Below are 20,185 nucleotides of genomic sequence, written 5' to 3'. Positions count from 1 at the left end.
TATGGTCCAGATCAAGAGGCTTCCTAGAAGAGCTTTCAACTATTACCCGGGTTTGTCCAGTGAGGAGAATGATGATCCTGATTCATCCGAGAGCGCAGATCCGGGTAGAGATGGGTAAAAAGGTCTCCTTTTCCACAGAGATAATTTATAAATTCCGGTATAAGAAGCTCATGGAGAATTTGGTTCCCTTTCCTCCGGAGGGCTATTGGTCTGATGTAAAGTACCACTTTGTAGTCAAGTACCCGGATATTGAGAATGATGTTTTCTATAGGAGGGTTAGGTATGATAGGAAAAGTAATGGTCATCCTGGGGTTTATAACCTGGAGGATCTCGAGAGGGCCTTCGCTGAGTTCCCTATCAGCCGGGATCATTATCAGTTTAAGGACCTTTATGCCGAGGCGGATCCGATTGCTGAGATGGACGAAGCTGTCCGGGCTGCGTTCCAGCTGACTCCTGATATCAAGTGGAGGTGGCCGGAACCGCATGAGAGGATCTATCACTGCCCAGAAGATTGTTTTGTTCTGGTATGGTTGGAGAACCTTAGATCTGGGTGGAGCCCCCGCTGTAATATGTTCATTAAGCATCTCTGCAAGCATGTCTATAAGATATCCCCCATGCAGATCACTCCAAACGGGATTAAATCTAAGACACGGTTCATAGCTTGTTACAATAAATCTGGATTCTTGCCCACTCTGAAGCTTTTCCATCATATCTTCTATCTGTCCAAGTTGAGCCAAAAGCCTTTTTATGAGATTAGGTTTCGGGCCTCAGAGTGTGGATATGGCCCGGGTAAAGCCAAACATATCATGCACCAGACTTCCTTGAAGTTCTTGAATGGGAGATAAAAATGCTGAAGGGCTATGATCTGGCCTACCTGGCCTATGTTACAATAGAGGGTATCCAGACCAAATTTGTTACTGCTATCCTGGAGGGGTAGGCCTTGACCCAAATGAAAGCATTCTGTGACTCTCTCGGATTCTAGCCAACCCGGGACACCTTCATGAACCATAAGCTGCTCTTCAAACTCGGTTTTAAGTCTTCTAAGTACATAGATCTGGATCATGTCTTGCTTTTGTTTTTAGTGTCCCCTTCCTTGAATCTGCGTTCCGCTTGATCCAGATCACTTGTCTTTTATTTATGGAATATGACTTGTGCTTTGTTGCATGCTTGATCCAGATCATCCGTATCTAGGTTTTACTAGAAATTGTTGCATGCTAGATCCAGATTATATGTCTCTTGTAGCTTTAATTCATTTAGCTTGTTGCTTATCTGGTTCGGGTCATTCACTAAAAAAGTTGATCCGGATTATGTTTTCCCTTGTAGCTTTGCTTCATAGAATTTGTTGGTTGCTTGATCCAAATTATTCATTAAATACCTTGATCCGGATCATATTTGTTACATACTAGAGATCACTGCATGCTTGATCCGGATTTTATGCCTTTTAATTGAAGCTTTTGATTTAATTTGTTGCTTGTATGGTCCGGGTCATTCACTAAGCATGCTGATCCGGATCATACTTGCTCAACTTATATTTCCTATGTAGAATTTGTTGTCTCGTGATCCGGACCACTTGCTCCGTATGTTGATCCATATCTGGACCATATTTGCGTTTCACCTTTGGAATTTGACTTGTGCTTTTTCTAATCTTATTTTAGGCCTGCCTCATTTCAATCGTGACTTTCTCAGAATCATGTCTTGTTCCGCCTATGCTGCAGCTTTAAACACTCTTGGTCTGGCTTTCAAGACTACTAAAGGGGCTCCGGGACCTGATCTGGGTCTGCTGATATCAAGGGTGGGGCTGAATCCTCTGCTCCCCAGAATGTCCTTAATCCGGGTCATGAAGTCGGTGACTCTGAGCCCATAATTCAGGAAATTTCAGATGACGATGATCCTCTTATGAAGAAGAGGAAGAGTGTCCCGGCCAAGCCCCCTTGGGGCAAAGCTGCTATTTCCGGCCAGGTCATCTGCGATTCGAAGGGAAAGGGTCCGGATGGGGACCAGTTAAAGGTTGGGACCAATTCCCTAGTTCATCTAGCTGAATACATGGCAAGCATCCCTTTTGAGGAGGATTGGGATGAAGTGGAGGGTTCCAGTATGGCTACGCTTTTAAGAGGGTAACCGGGAAATGCGACAAGTAAACTTCAAGTAGTTTTTAGTTCCTCTTCCGGATTGTTACATTATATAATATATTGTTACATACGTATAACCTAAACATAAAGGAGTTGCCAGATTATCAAACTACAAACAAGCGTATAGTAAGGTCCATGGCCTCGAAAATATGGTCATTGGCCATCTCGGTAACCGGCAAAACAAAAAAAAATGATAATTGGCTACCATGCATAATAATATAAATTATTAATTAATTATTCATAACTCAAATACTTTAAGACCTGAAAAAGCTATAGTTATACACAATACCTATATTCCTATAATGATTTATTAATTTTAGGACCTAAAATTAATAATGTCATTTTCTCTAATTGTATATTTTGAGTGTCATCAAAGTAAGATAATTAAAGTATAAAATTTTGGAATAAGTATATTATGCATCAAAATAGTTTGAAAAAAGGAATAAGACAATTCCTTTTTTTATATTACCTTTTTATAAAATATAAAATAAAAACAGTCATCCAGACAATGTGAATATCCTAAAATTTAACAAATTTAATGATGCAAAATATTTATAAGTTTTCTTGGAAAAAATATAAACAAGTTTTGGAAAATTGCAATAAAATAAAGAAAATCTTGGATAGACGATTTGCATTTTAAGGAACTCGTAGTCTTCCTAATTTAAATAAGAAAATAATTGTCGCATAATAATTTTATTTTAGAATAAATATGAATTAATAAACAATGCTTATGTAAGATCCACTCATAAATAAAAAAGAGAAACTAGTAGAAACATTTTCAATATTCAAAATTATGTATAACAAAAAGCAAGAAGAGAAAATGTATCCAAAAGTTATATATAAGAAAATTATCTAATATGATTGGGGTTTCGTATGTAGAAGTTGAATGATATTTTTGTAATAATAGAATTCAACACTATATTTTCATAAATAGCCTTATTTTTATATTGAAAAGTAAAATAACTATAGGTAATAATTAGATTTAGTTTCAGAATTATTAAGCCCAAACAAGAATATATAAATTGTGATATACAAAATTAAAATATAAAAAATATTGTCACAACTTAAAAATCAAAATGCTTAAAGCTACCCAACGAAGTCAATCCAGAACTGATAGGTCAAATTCCTAAAAGGTCTGTCTACATAATCTTGAGCCTAAGTTCTAATACCAACTGTAACAACCCAAAATTTTCGGATTATAATTTCTTTAGGAAATAACAAAATCTAGCATAAACAATAATTATATCTTTAGAAATATTCGTACATATTTTGGTTCATGGTTGCTCTCATCGAAATTCTCACTTTTACCCCTTGATTATCCGCATAAAGAAAGAAATATGAGTGACCCAAATGTCCAGTACAAATATAATTTTGTAAAGTTCAAAATTTAAGTACGACTTGATTATCCATTAGTATAATGGACCTTATTAGTGAGAATGATGTAGAGATCAATAATATTTTAAAACTATTACGAAGTATCGAACAATGATTTCTTCCTCGGTAATCTGGAAGAAGAAATAAGGAATGTAAAGTACATCCCAATAATACATTAGCGATCCTCATCTAATCATATCTCATACCCTGGAGACATGCTCGTATACTCACTCACCGATACAAATTGGTGCATAGTTCACCTTTACTCCGAACTCCATGTGAACATTGTCTGTGATTAACCCACTAAGAGACAAATAATTAGTTTACAAAGGTTGCTTGACTCATTGCACGAAAGAAAATAAAATAAAACAATGTCACAATAAAATGTGAAGTAAAACAATATATGAGTCAAAGCGATAATAAATTCAAAAAGGAATTTGAAACGAAATCTGGAATGCGTATAAGTAGGTACACAGTGAGTACAATATGTTTACCAAATATTTTATTATTTTAAAAAGAGAGAAAAATAGAGAATTCATTTCGGAAGATAAGCACAAAGTGCAAAGGTATCAATTTATAATTTTGACTTTTTTGTCAAAAAATGAAAGTGATTTATTAGACTTTCAAAGCATCATACAAGATAAAGTGAAAGATATGGTGAAAATCCTTACCACTCCACGTACTGTCAGCTATAGAACTCGAGTGTCTCTCTATTTCATGACCACCCTGTTCGCGTACCGCTTAACAAAAGTTTACGTAATATGAAGATTTTTAAGCTGAGATAGTAACCTCCTGCAATCCTTTGATATTCTTCCCGGATAGGACAAAGCGATGGATGAGCAACGAATTTCCTGGATGATACCCAAGTAGTCAGACTCGATCCTTACTTTGTGCCCGTTCCTTTCTTTCACCCAACTCAAAGCCTCTCGAATCCCCATGGCCTCTGCAGTTTCTGGGTCGACATTGCCTTGTCTACAACCGGAGAAAGCCTCGGTCACCCTACCTTGATCATCACGAGCCGGAAACGCAAAATTAAACGTGCTGGAATCTGTGACTTAACAAAATTTCTAAAGAACATTTATAATGCAAATACAGCGATAAAAGGCTTAAAAATTAATTCCGAATAGTTTTGAACATAAGAAAGATATAGAGTAAACAAAATCGTACGAACATATATCCTTACAATATAAAAGAATAACAATTTTGTAGAATCATTAAATAAGAATTTAAACAATAACAGATCATTTTAATTTAAGGGAATGGAACAAGAATTCGTACACATAATTTTAAATATAAGAGAAGACCAAGAACTAAGAAATGCATATCTATAATTTTTAATACAAGAAAAGAAGAGTTCATAAATTCGTACCTGGACGTAGCTTAAAAATTAAACTAAAGACGATCTTCCAAAAAGATGTCATGGGACTTGGATCTAAAAACAAAATGTAGTCACCATAAGTCTCGGAAGAGATGCAATGCAAGTGTGCGTGATTATAGTATGATCACTCTAATATTTATATAAGCAAATGTAAATTATTAATTACACAGAATACTTATATTCCTATATTGATTATTAATTCTAAGCATTCCTAAGAGTAATAATTTCATTTTATCTGATTATATATTTGAGTATCCCCAAAATAAGATAATTAAAGTATAATTTTTTAGAATAAGTATATTGTACATTAAAATAGTTTGAAAAAATAAATAAGAAAATTCTGTTTTTCTATATTAACGTTTTATAATAAATAAAAGGAAACACTCATCAAGAGAATAAGAATATCCTCAAATCTAATAAATTTATTGATTCAAAATATTTACAAGCTTTCTTAAAAAAAAGTATAAACAGGTATTGGAAAATTGCAATAAAACAAAGAAAATTTTGGATAGAAGATTTGCCTGTAAGGAACACGTAATCTTCTTAATTCAATTAAGAAAACATACGCCGCATAATAAATTAATTTTGGGAAAAAATGAAGAAATAAACAATGCTTATGTAAGATCGACTCATATGAAAATGCTTGGGATAAAAAGAGAACTAGTAAAAACATTTTCGATATTCAAAATTTTGTACAACAATAAACAAGAAAAGAAAAATGTGTTAAAAGTTAGCTATATGAAAATTATCTAAAATGATTGGGATTTAGTACGTCAAAGTTGGATGATATTTTTGTAATAATTGAATTTAACCGTGTATTTTCAAAAGTAGCCTTAATTTTATGTTGAAAAGTAACATAACTTTAGGTAATAATTTAAATTTAACTTTGAAATTATTAAGCCCAAATAAAAATATATCAATTATGATATACATTATTAGAACATGTAAAAATATTATCAAAACTTAAAAATGAAAATGCTTAAGGCTACCCAAAGAAGTCATCCCACAAGTTGTAGGTCAAATGCCTAAAAAGTCTGTCTACACAATCTTGAGCGTAAACTTTGATACCCACTGTAACAACCCAAAATCTTCTGATTATTATTTCTTAATGAAATAAAAAAATCTAACATAACCAATTATTATATCATTAGAAATATTCCTACATATTTTTGTTCATGGTTGCTATCATCGAAATTCTCATTTTTACCCCTTGATTATCTACAGAAAGAAAGAAATACGAGTGAGCCAAATGTCAAATACAAATATAATTTTGTAAAGTTCAAAATTTAAATATGACTTGTTTGTCCATTAGTAAAATGGAGTTTATGAGTGAGAATCATCTAGAGAACCAAAATATTTCAATGCTATCACGACATTGAGTAAGTTTTTATGTTCATAAACATTTTAATCAAAATGGTAGAGAAATTTTTTAAAACAAAAGTAAAGCTGAGTATTGATTAAGGTGCGTATAATAAGGGTCTCTTAAACAAAACTATACTCGCCAAACTCCAATTACCGTCAAAGCATAGGATAATGATTTCTTCATCGATAATCCGGAAGAAAAAAAAAGGAATGTAAAATACATCTCAGGGATCATGATCTAATCACATCTTATACCCCGGAGACATGCTCGTATACTCACCCACCGATACGAATTGGTGCCAATTCACCTTTGCTCAGAACTCCATGCCAACATTGCATGTGATTAACCCACACATATCGTTCTAAGAGCCTAACAATTAGGTTACAGAAGTTGCTTGACTCGGTGCATGAAAGAAAATAAAATAAAACAATGTCACAATAAAATGTGAAATAAAACAATATACGAGTCAAATCAACAATAAATTCAAAAAGGAATTTGAAAAAAAATTGGGATTGCGTCAAAGTAGGTACACATTGAGTACAATAAAGTCATAATTCTAATAAATCAACAATATGTTTAACAAATATCTTATTATTTTGAAAAGTCAGAATATTAGAGATTCGTTTTGGAAGATAAGCAGAGAGTGTGAAAGTATAAATTTATAATTTGGACTCAACAAAATTACTAAAGAACATTTAATTATAATTCAAACGAAGCATAAAAGGGTTGTGAATTAATAGCTCATTATTTTGAACATAAAAATGATAAAGAGTACAAAAAATCATATTAATAGGTGTCCTTACAATATACAAGAATAAATTTTTTGTAGAATCATTAGAAAAGAATTTAAATGATAACAGATCAATTTAATTTAAGAGAAGGGAACAAGAATTTGAACATATATTTTAAATATAAAATAAGACCAAGAACTAAGGAATGCATATTTATAATTTTAAATACAAGAAAAGAAGATTTCAGAAATTCGTATGTGAACGTAGCTAGAAAATTAAACTAAAGAAGATCTTCTAAACATATATCACGGGACTTGAATCAATAAACCAAATTTAATCACCGTAAGTCTTTGCAGAGATACAATGCAAGTGTGCGTGATTATAGTATGATCATTCTAAAATTTATATAAGCAAATATGATATCATGCTTAATTACGATAGTTGAAAGAATATATAAATAAAGTATGACATTGATAACTAATAAGATATTTAGTTCGTGAAACGCAGGCAAGCATCTCAACCAAAGCCGAGACCATTTTTATTAACTATGTCGAGCCTAGAGCGAGACCAATATAAAATTAAAATATTAATGTACTTATCTAAAATATTAAAATATGTAAACTTTGTTTTAGAAATCTCAACTAATTATAACAACCAATTTCAGACAAGTATAAATCTATAAGCTAGTACCAATTATGCACTAAAATGAATTTAATATGCTAGGAAGAAACTCTTTTTTATATAAATATAAATAATTTGATAATTTAATCAAAAAAATAAAGTGATAATATAGAAACCGGTATAGTATATATTAGGGATCCTCACACACCCCAAGCATATTAAATGTGATTTTAATATCATAATACTACACCATATATGGCCTCTCCCAACACTTTTTTTGGTGTTACAAGCAAAAATGTTACCTTACATCCCCCAAAATTGATCTAAGCTATCGTTTTGATTTTCTGTTGCAGTAGAGATGAGAAAGTGTTACCATAGACAAGAGCAAATTGCTATTGTAACATAAAAAAAATTGTAACCATTGATATCAAAAAATATGTTACCATAGAATTGAAATTTTAGGCGGTTCTTTTTTTAGTCTTTGGATAGCATTTAGGCGGTAGTTTTTTGGACGGGCGGCCCAAAACTAAATAATACCCCGCTCATTTATTTTGTCCAAAAACACATCTGACTCAAACACATCTCATTCAAATACACATTTCACAAACACATCTCACAAACACATCTCATAAACACTCTCGTCAATAACTGGAGCTGAAAATGAATTAGGGTTTGAGGTAATCATTTGGGTTTGAGATTTTCAGAGCTAATCAGTTGGGTTCAGAGCTAATCAGTCGAGTTTAGGGTTTCTTTTCTTTTCTCAGTCGAAAATTGGGTTTATTCAATCGGGTTTAGTGTTCAGAGCTTTCTTTTCTTTTCAATCGAGCTTTTCAATCAGGTTTATTCAGGTTTGCCCCTATTTTCTTCTCTTATTTGCTTGTAATTAGGTATTTAGGGTTTGATTTTCTCTTATATGCCTTTATTTTTAGAGCTAATTTCTTCTCTTATTTGCTTATTTTTTCTTTTTTTAAGCATACATCTTTGCCTGGTCGATTTGTGATTTTGCCTGGCCGGTTTGTGATTTTGCCTGGTCGACATGATACAAAATCCATCATGTCTTTTTTTTTTGAGAATACAAGGGGTGTTGTAGATAATATAAATTAGTGAAGTGATGATGTGTTATGTTTTGCTTATTTCTTCTCTTGTATGTTTGTGTTTTGTTACAAAACAAATAACTTGTTACTTATCTTGTTCTTCACTGTAATTATTATTTTTGCTTGGTTTGTATTTGGGTTTGTTATTTTTGTTCTTCACTGTAATATTCAGATGCATTATCGGAATATTAGTTCTTCGAATCATTAGTTCAAAATAATTTAGAGTTTGCTTATAAGTGCTTGATTTTACGCCTATTTGTTTTATTTACGGAATTGATTTAGAGTTTGCTTATAAGTTTAGAATCTTTGAGTTTTGTGCATAGTTGCGAATTGATTTAGAGTTTGCTTATAGGTAGTTTACAACAGGTTGGTTCATAAATTAATGTAATGTTTCCATATGCTACGAGTGGAAATTACGTATGTAATTAGGTTTGTAATTAAAATGTTTAAAAAACATTAATATGGTAATCCAAATAAATAGAGTGCTTATATAGATTCAGTAGATCAGATTGTTATAAGACAGGGTGAATAATGGTAAAGCGAATGTGTTATTAATTTATTAAATAAGATTGAAGTTATAATTTTGGTCCACATATGAACCTGGTAAGAACTTTAATAGATGAAACAAAAAGTAATGACTTATACGTACTAGCTAATTAGAGAATAAGGGGTCATTATTGGTGAACATCGACTAAAGTAGATTGAAGAATAACTGCCCTGACCTTGATGAGAAAATAATAAGGCAGGGGCCGACTAATAATTTTGTAACATGAATAATACTCTGAAGTGTATGCTTGTTTATAAATATTAGTGGTCAGTTTCAAATAATTATGAATTCACTGCCTAAAATAATTGGTATCATGTAATAGAAATATATGCTAATTTTAGTATATAAATTAATTAGCTTTTAAGGGGCTGGTTATGTTAATTAAGTTTTTAAGGGACTCGTTCAGTGTAACTATAAAAGATGTATGATAATAAATGGATAAAATATAAAACAATAAATGTGGTGCTAATATTATAAAAATTTAGCGGGATTCTAAATTTGATAATTGTTTTCTTTTTATGTAGACATGATTGATCAGGATAGTAATTGGTTAAATCATCCTAAGTTTAGTGAAGTATATAGGAATGGTGTACAAGATTTTGTGAGAAACTCGATGTCTAAATTCGATGTTGGAAATGAAATGAAGTGTCCTTGCCGTCCATGTGATAATCGTCTATGGTGGTCTCAAAAGGATGTTTATGATCACCTTGTCTGCAATGGACCTCATGAGAGATTAATACACTTTATATACAAGGTTTCAATATCGACGATGGAGCGCGGAGAAAATAACGGATTTCAGGATAATATTGATGAGATGCTGAATGCTGCCGATGGTAATGTGGGACCGAATACAGATGCAAAAAAATTTCTACATCTTGTCGAGGAAGGAAGACAGCCATTATATCCAGGTTGTAAGAAATTTTCACGTTTAAGTTTCTTAATTAGGCTTTATAACTAGAAGTGTCTTAATGGCATAACCGAGACGGCTTTTAGTGAAATAATAGAGTTATTAAAAGAGGCTGTTCCCGAGATTAGGTTGCCTAAATCTTTTAATTCTTCTAAAACTACCATTAAGGATTTAGGTCTTAAACTACGTGAACATACATGCATGTCCGAACGACTGCATGCTATATTGGGGTGAAAATAAAAAAGAAGTTAAGTGCAAAAATTGTGGTGTTTCAAGGTGGAAAGCTATGGCACAAGGGCCAGAAAATAATAAAATTGAAGCCAAAGTTATGAGATACTTTCCAATAAAACCAAGGCAGCAACGAATGTTTTTGTGCAAAGACTTCTCTAAACTATTGAGTTGGCATGCAGTAGACCGAAAGAAGGATGGGAAGTTACGGCATCCGGCTGATGGGAAAGCCTGGAAGACGATGGCTGCCACATATCCCCATTTTTCTTCAGATAATCGGAATGTCAGATTAGGTGTAGCTTCTGACGGCTTTAATCCATATGGCAAGATGAGTTCCACTCGCAGTATATGGCCAATTGTTATTGTTAACTACAACCTCCCTCCCTGGTTGAACATGAAACCCGAAAATTTAATCCTCTCAATAATAATACCTGGTCCCAACAATCCCGGAAACAATATCGATGTCTACATGCAGCCGTTGATCACGAAATTGAAAGTGTTATGGAATGTAGGGGTGGAAACTTATGATTCTTTGACGGATCAGAACTTTATGTTACATGCAAGCATCTTGTGGACCATTAGTGACTTTCCCGGATACGCAATGTTGTCGGGTTGGAGCACAAAAGGCAAATTAGCATGTCTTATATGTAATTACGAGACGTCGTCGAAGTATTTGAAACATAGCAAGAAGGTCTACTATATGAATCATCGAAAATTCCTAGACCCTAACCACACGTGGAGGTCTGATAAGAGATGATTCAATGATGATGTTGAGACTGGAGAAACTCCTACAATGCTATCTGGGAGGGAAATTGAAGTTTTGCTGGATGGTTATGTGAACACATTCGGAAAGGGAAGTAAATGGAAAGTTAGTTGCGAAACTAACCCTTGGAATAAGAGGTCAATATTTTTCGACTTACCTTATTGGAGAGACAACATAATTTGACATAACTTGGATGTAATGCACATCGAGAAGAACATATGTGATAGTGTTCTAGGCACATTGTTAAATATGGGAGGCAAGACAAAGGATCATATGAATGCTCGATTAGATTTGCACTAATCTGGTATGAGGAAGGTCCTTCATCCTATCACCACTGCTGATGGAAAATCTGTAATTAGGGCAGCAAACTTTGACCTGACCAACAAAGAAAAGGATATATTCTGTTCAGTATTCCAAAATGTAAAGCTGCCACACGAGTTTGGTTCTAATATCAGCAGATGCGTGCAAGATAGGAAAATTATGGGATACAGGAGTCATGACACACATATTTTTATGTAGTATTTATTACAAATTGGAGTCAGAAAAACATTAAAGCCTGAGGTCGCAATACCTTAAATCAGACTTGGAATTTTTTTGAGAGATATATGTGCGAAAATGATTGAGGTAGGTGATTTAAAAAGGTTGCAGCAGGAGATTGTCGAAATACTTTATCATCTTGAGATGATTTTTCCAGATCCGTTCTTTGACATAATGGTTCACCTACCTGTACATTTGTGGAAGGAAATCGAATATAGTGGACCAGTCCATCAAAGATGGATATATTCGATTGAGAGATACCTAGGAGTATTAAAACAATAAATTTGCAATAAGAGTAAACCAGAGGGATCAATTGCAGAGCCGTACTTGGCAGATGAGTGTTTGACGTTCTGCTCAAGATTTCTAAATAATGGTCAGACTACGTCATCAAATCAATTTGAAATTCCTGGTGCAGAGACTGAAGGGTACTCTATCGGCTCAAGGAAGAACAAAGATGGAGAAGATATTCACTTGTCACATGATACGTGGATCACAGCTCACCGACATGTATTATTTAACTATAATTACAAGGAGGTTGAGGACCTAATTGAGTAAGTCCTAGTTTAATATTCTACAGTCAAGTAAATAAAAATTAATGCCTTTATTAATATTACACTACGCCATAGATTGGATTCTGCAACCGTTCACACTAGGGTTGCAAACAAAAGTATAATATTAGGCTTCTAAACCCATGTCTATTGCAACCCCTATTTTTTGATGTTGCGGTATAGTCAAAATGTGTTACCAAAATGACATAGATGATTAAAGATAATTTTTTAATTTAACTAATTAATAATTAACATAGAAATTATATAATAATTGAAATATATTCTTTAATGTAACTCAAAATTATTATTTTTTTAAAAGTGATTTTAATAAATTAATTTAAGGACTTTTGTAGAAATTAAATATACGCAAAATAACTAATTTTTTAATATTTAATAAATATTAAATTTCTTTTACTTGTCTAAAACTAATTAAATAAATTTCAATAATTATTTTAAAATATTCATTAAATTCCCCAAAAATAATTTTTTAATTAAAAAATCAAAGTATGTAATAGATTTGAATTTATGAAAATAAATTATAATAAATTAATTATAATAAATATAATGTGTGCAATTTAAAAAATATTATAGACTAAAATATTGAAAATATCATTTAAATTATGCAAAATTAAATATATTAGGCATTGTGGTTGAATTTTGGGTTTGGGGCTGGGCTGCTAAGACTTGTATAAGGCGGCAAATGAAATTTTCATTCATAGCCAAAAACGAAAAGGGGGAATCAGTACACCCCACTCTGACTCTTATCTTCTTCTTTCTTTCTATCCAAATTAGGTCTTCTACCTTTGTCTCTCCATCTAAATTATGGTTCGAGGTGAGTTGAGATTCAAGGGTTCAATTAGGGTTTGAACTTTCAGTTTGATTCTGATTTTAAGGTATAATCCTGACTTGATATGTTTGTAATTATTGTGTATCTCTCTCCCTCTATCTATCTATCTCGCTCTGTGTATTTCATTCTCTCCCTCTCCTTCACTTTGTTATTTTTCCTTTTTTTTTACAGATTTTCAAGATGGCAGTGGTGAATTCTTAATTGATTGAGTAATAACTAATACCCAATTGATCGAGTAATAACCAAAATTTTTCGATTATATTTTTCAAGACTTAAAGCATTTGATTTTGGGGATTATTCCTAATTAAATCCCCAAAATGTTTTTTTTGTATACATGGTTGTCGATTGTCGTATCTGTGGTGATCCAAATTCCCTTCTTCGCTTTGAATTTGTCGGGTTCACCGATGAGGGTAAGCTTATAAAAACTACTACTATTGTTAACTGTTTATTCATATTTTGTAGTTGTGTTGATACTCTTGAGTGATCTGGTATGTTCATACTTTATGCAGGAAATGGAAGTTTCGGATAGTCTCATCATTAAGATCCATAATTCTTTCTTTATTGACATACATTTTGCAGCACCAATATCCTCTTTGAGTACAAATGAAGTTGAGTTGGTATGATTAGTTTCATCCTCACATAATCCACTGCTACTTTTATTATTAATGTTTTACTACATTTCCTCTTATCATGACATGAACATTTCTAGTATATTTAGGTTCGAGGTGTGTTACAAATATTAAAACGGTGCTCCAGTTCTTTATCGAATTTTTGAATATATCGAATTTTCCTCCTGGTGAGATTTTTTTGAGTTAGATATTCATTTTTCATATAAATCATACTTTTATTCTGAGCAGAAAGGAGAAAAGTCTCAAATTATTGTTGATCTTGAACAGTTATATCAGGAACTAGAAACTATATTATCTGATACTAAAGGAAAAACAAATGAAGTGTTATAATAAATGAGATGAAAGTAGCTGAATCATTGGAATGTCCCAGCAGATACCAACTTTGCTGCAAATGTTGAAATGTACGGGGTATTAGATGATGTAGGTGTCTGGCATTGGTGAAAGTAGTTGAATCATTGGAACTTCCCTATAGATACCAAAGTCTTGGCTGCCATGATATTTATCTGTATTATAGCAAGCTGAAGCACGAGCAATACTGCCGGTTTCGTCCCTATAATTGTCAGTTTTCTTCCTGAAATAATAATTTTGAAGATATATTACATCAATCTTTTAGGTATCTACGACTAAGAGGAGTAAGCTCTAGCTAGTAGAAGTTAGATGTTACCTTGGGAATGAACAGCATCATCACATGAGTTGTGCAAAACCAGGACGAGACTTGCGATTATCAGCATTAAAAACCTTACCAACTCCATTCTAATCTTTGATGAGTTACCTTAGGTGTTGACAATTGAGTATGCTCTATATTCTCAGGTTCTCTAAACTTTATTGTTCAACGTTCAAAAAGAGACTAAACAAGGAATCTCAAGTGTGTTTTATAGAGATTAAAACACAAGTGATCAGAGTTAGCTTTTTATTATAATAGTATCACCTGACCAGTTGAACTTAGAATATGTTTAGCTTCTATGTGCATGCAATTATACTGTTATTAGTAATAAAGTACTATAGTCACGGTACTTAGAATATAGTTATTTTCCTAAGGTGGGCGTCAAAGATAAGCCATTATTTTGGGTAAATTGATGATTTTGCGAGTATTTTTTCATATCCATTATCGTCTTTTCAGAAAAATGAATCGATAGATGAACATTAGTGCGGGAATATGCCAGGTTTTGCTGTATATTATAGATACCCAAACAGCCAGTGTGTTACATATGGCCAATTTATTAAGGTATATTGTTTCTTGTCACGTATTATTTTTTGTCTAATTTTTCTCATCTGTGGACATGTGGTGGGTGGGGGGATGTTTAATGTATGTTTGTAATTTATACATTGAAATTGAATTTTAACTACATGTAGAATAAAAAACTTAATCTGAATTTCTATAAAGTTGTGGCATAGTAGAGGTTTGTGAACTTGTGTTCTGTTGAAAATCCAATTTAACTGCCTTGGCAGAATCCCCCAGGTTCCTATGCTATTGTGTAGTAAATTTACTCACAGAATCATAGGAATCATCATTCCATCTACATAAATAAAGAGAATATTACATTAGGACAGAGTGTCCAAAGCTCACATGTACCAAACCTGAAATGTATGTTAGAAAGATGACCATGTTTGACGTGATGGTCATGTGTGTACTTCCTATCCTTGGTTACACGTTTAAAACCTCTGGTAAGAGCCCATTAAAAAACAAGGGCAGAGCATAAGCTTTAATTACGATAGTCTCTTTTTATGTCTTAGAAGATATTTGCTTGACGATCCAACACATGTCATAAGCTTGAATTACAACAGTATTTTATCTTTATACCATGTATAAACTTTATAGCCGTTTCTAATGTTATTAATTGATTGCTAGAAGTTGGTTGGAATAAATTTAATTATAAAATTAAATTTTACTACAAAATACTGGAGTTCATTTATTTTACGAATACGGTCGAATGTCATTACATTTTTTGAAATATATGTCTATTGAAACTACATAATTATTATAATTTACGATTTAACTTGTATAAGTTATTTAAAAAATCATATTTTACGATTATTGTTTATCAATTACTCTGCAAATTTATAAATATATACATATATATAATTGCTCCTAGATTTTAAAATTTTTGTGCAACCTTATTTACATATCTTAACAATTTTCTTTTTGCAAACCACCCCAAATTATTTGATACAAAACATGAAATTTTTTTATAAATATTTAATCTCAAACTTACTGATAAAAGATAAAAGATAAGGAGAAGGTATGTACAGAAGGTATGTATAGTATGGGTTTAGGCCCAATACAATGTCACACATGAACCGTTAAGGTACCCAAAAAATTATTTTTTGTGTGACCACGTGTAATAAAACAATTCGTCAGTTTCCAAAAAACTGCAAAAAGGATACGTCGAGCACCCAATCCTAGGTACATAGAAGTGACTCTAGCAAAATGAAAAATCTTATAAATACAGAAAAAATATTCATTCATGCAGGTTCTAATATATTGCCGCATCTTTAGTTCAGTGTTCTTTTCCTACACAACTTAACAGCAGCAACCATCTTGTTCAGCTGATATCTATAATTTTTATCTGAAACAATGTTGAATCTCCCTGACTCTCTTTATCCCGATCCGATAAAAGGTGACAACAATGTTATGTCGAATGGTGGTGCACCTATTAACAACAACGGTCCTAGTGATGGTGGTAGCAAAGCTATTGATTGGCCTTCTGCTAGTGTAGAGGACTTGATTGTGTTGCTTGGAGATGGGGTCTCTCCACTTGATTACACTGGGTGAGGGGGTCTTGGTCCATGAGTTGAGCCTGCTTTATCCTAGATCTGAATTGGGCCATAGGCAGGTTGCTTATACCCTATTATTTGCCCCCACTCCCTTATGCATATTTTCTGAATGAGGGAGTAGAGTAGTGTAACGTAGTTGTTGTCTTAGGAAAAAATTCTGCTTGTTTATTGCCCCCCTATCCGGGTCAGGTGTTAAAGAGACCAATCCGGGTTCAGGTAGAGAAAATTGGTTACCTTTGAAAAATTTCTGTTTTTTTGTTGCCCCCAATCTGGGTCTTGTGTAGTAAAGACAGATCCAGATTAAGGTGGATGACCTTGTTTGCCTTAGAAAAAATTCTACTTCTTTGTTGCCCCCCAATCCGGGTCTAGTATCGTAGAGACAGATCCGGATTAAGGTAGATAAAATTAATTGCATTAAAATAATTTCTTCATAATTATTGCCCCCAGTCCGGATCTGATGTTGGAGAGACCAATCCGGATTGAAGTAAGAGAATTTGGTTGCTTTGAAAAAATTATGTTTCTTTGTTGCCCCCAAATCTGGGTCTAATATAATAGAGACAAATCCGGATCAAGGTAGATGAAATTGGCTGCCTTGGAAGAATTTTTGCTTAATTATTGCCCCCCAATCCAGATCTGGTGTTGAAGAGTCCAATCTGGATTAAAGTGTGAGAAATTGGTTGCTTTGAAAAAAAATTGCTTCTTTGTTGCCCCCCAATCCATGTCTAGTGTAGTAGAGACAGATCCAGATTAAGGTAGATGAAATTTGCTTCCTTAGAATAATTTCTGCTTAATTATTGCCCCCCAATCCAGATCTGGTGTTGGAGAGTCCAATCCGGATTGACTTGAGAAAAATTTCTGCTTCTTGAGGACCACTGATCCTGGTTCACCAGGCTCTGGGTAGGGGTCACTGATCCGGGTTGAGGACTTTAAATTCTGGAAAATGGGGAATTTGTAACATTTTTGTCGGTTCCCCCCACTATTTTGAATTATGGGGCAGTTAATTCCTCGAAACTCGTGCAATAGCACATTTCTATAACGAATAAACAAGGGTTGCAATAGGGTGTCACCGGGGTTGAAAAAACTCTATAGAAACGCCTAAAATTGCAACCCCGAAAAAGAGTCGCCATAACCTTTTTTGACCATTAGCAACGCTTTTTTGGCCTTTAGTAACGGTTTCTTGGGGTTGCGAAATCCAATCTATGACGTAGTGTTAACTTAGATACTTGTCTATAATTGTAGGAAGCACCATGAATTAATGGCCAACAATGAAAATTCTAAACGGTATAAAAGGGAAAGAATACACGCTGATGAAATCTGTGACTGGTTCAAGGATGAAGTTGGTTAAAAAGTCGAAGTTTCCAGGGAAGTGGCATCATTAGCAAAGGGTCCAAGACGATCAGCTAAGTAGTTTAGTGGTTATGTCGTAAATGGATTTAGGTTCCATACAAGAGAAAGAGATCATAAATGTACAACGCAAAATAGTGGAGTGTATTTGACAGCCTTGACAACTAGCTTGGCAAGTTCGAAGGATCAAAATCCAATAGTTGGGAATGTAGGTTACTATGGTTCAATTGAAGAGATATTTTAAGTTGACTACTGGGGTGCATTTAATGTTGTCCTGTTTAGGTGCACCTAGTACCAAGATGATAAAGATTCATTTGGTTTTACTCGAGTTAACTTTAACCGAGTTTGTCAAAAGCATGATTCTTTCGTTATGTCAACTCAAGTGCAACAAGTTTTTTATATTGAAGATCCTGTTGAAAAGAAATTTTATTATCCCGTTAAGAGGATATCATCAGAGTTTTCGGAAATAGGCGTTGGAAATATAATTGAAGATGACATGCTTGGGAAGTTTTCACATGACACTAGCTTTTGTACCATGATAGAAAATCATGAAAATGAAGTTACATTGTTCAGAAATGATGTCCCTGCGAAGGAAATTGCAAAGGAAGTTCCAGATGGAGTGAATGATTAAGTCAGGTGTTCTTTGTTATTGCTTAAGGCCTAAGTGTTTTAATTAATTTATTTAAAAGAAAAGGGTAGATAAATTATATAAAAATAAAAAAATATAATTAAACTTTAACAACAATTTACAGTCGGTAAGTATATGATAAATGTTCATTTTATGCCTTGAATTCTAGACTCTGTTTAATTTGGTTTAGTTTATGAAATGTAAGTGTTAAAGATAATATTTAGATTAAAATTAGAAATGTAAGATGCAGTAGCTGCTATACTTGGTTTGAGTTGAAATTATTGCATTTGTAGCCGGCTTTGAATAATCTGTATATTGTGTGGCTTTGTTTTCTATGCATGTAGTTGGTTAGCCTGTTTTATATATTTAACATGGTAGTTTTAGATCATTTTTGTAATTAACATTATTGTAGTTTTTATTTCTGTCCACCTTGTTACCTGGTAGTTTCAAATTATTGTAGTTTTTTTATATCTCTAACATGTCTTTATATTTTTATAGGATCACCGATTCAAGATATACTATCCACTTGCACCATACCGAAGATTTCAGAAGGACTAAATACACTGGTGGCTCACATGTCACATATGACACGGATGCTGACATATTTTCATATTCTGTACTCATGGATTGTATTAAATAAGATCTCAAGTATGATGAAATTGGGGGAGCATATGTCAAAAAGGGGAAGGGAGGTGGCTGGACATTGATAAGAGATGATAGCAGCATGTTTCGGTATATTAATGAAAGTAATAGTTCAGAAGTGAATTTTTTTGTTGACTCCATTGTTGACAAAAGAATAGCCCCAATGGCGCACATGCAGCCGTTCATGATTGTAAGGCCAAGAGCATGTATTGTAGAGAATAATGCAGAACAACGTAAATTTATGACCTTGAAAGACATCACTGATGAGAAGGAACGAGGATTAACTTCAAGAAAGAAACTACAATTTAGTTCTACTATTCCGAGTGTTGTTCCAAGTGCTACAAAAAGGGGAACAAATTCAAAAGCTCTGCTGGAGGTTGTAGAAACAGGGAAGGTGGTAGAAACAGATATGTTGGCAGAAACAGAGAAGGCGGTGGAAATAGAGAAGGCGGTGGAGACAGAGGACAATAGTGAGCTGATGAGGTTGGGAGAATATTTGAGGAGGTGGGAAATACCTGCAGAAGATACAGTAGACAATGTTGGGAAGCAAGCACCGGCAAAGATTACGGTTGAAGATGAAGGATGTACCGAATATGAAATTAATTGAAACAAGAATGTTGCGGAACTTCCAAAAAAGGGTGATAAACTCAGACTAAAGTAGATGGCAGCTGGCATATCTAAAAAGAACCCTCAGCAGAAAAAGAAAAATCTACTGAGTGTTCGAAGTGGAAGTGAATCATGCACTAGTACAAAAATGACTTTTAACCACGGTCAAAATAGGCCTTTAGCTTCGGTTTTTCAGCGTGGTATATGCAGGGGACGCTAAAGGTATATTCTTTTTGCGTCGGGTAATTAGGTGACACTAAAAGTTTTTAGCGTCGGTTAGATGGCCGACTCAAAATTTCCATTAACCAACACTCTTGCTTGGACAATTGCGTCGGTCCAATAAAGTGCCGACGCTGGAATTTGTAATTAGATGCGTCGGTTTATCAAAAAACCGACGCTGAAAGTTAATATTAAAGGCGTCGGTTGTTAAAATTGTCGACGCTATATGTTTATATTAAAGGCGTCGGTCGTTGAAAAAGCCGACGCTATATGTG

The 20,185-nt window shown here is 33.5% G+C and overlaps 1 long non-coding RNA gene across 1 annotated transcript; it reads left to right on the top strand.

Moving 5' to 3' along the window:
* The first annotated feature begins 12,912 nt into the window (after window positions 1-12,912).
* LOC141705826 (uncharacterized) lies at window positions 12,913-19,989 on the top strand. The gene is made up of 4 exons (XR_012568492.1): window positions 12,913-13,113; window positions 13,239-13,477; window positions 13,577-13,684; window positions 18,942-19,989. It is a non-coding gene; the product is annotated as an uncharacterized LOC141705826 (long non-coding RNA).
* Window positions 19,990-20,185: the final 196 nt, after the last annotated feature.

The sequence above is a fragment of the Apium graveolens genome, chromosome 2 (assembly GCF_009905375.1).
Source record: "Apium graveolens cultivar Ventura chromosome 2, ASM990537v1, whole genome shotgun sequence".
In the NCBI taxonomy this organism is placed as follows: domain Eukaryota; kingdom Viridiplantae; phylum Streptophyta; class Magnoliopsida; order Apiales; family Apiaceae; genus Apium; species Apium graveolens.
This window is presented reverse-complemented; position numbering and strand designations above follow the sequence as displayed.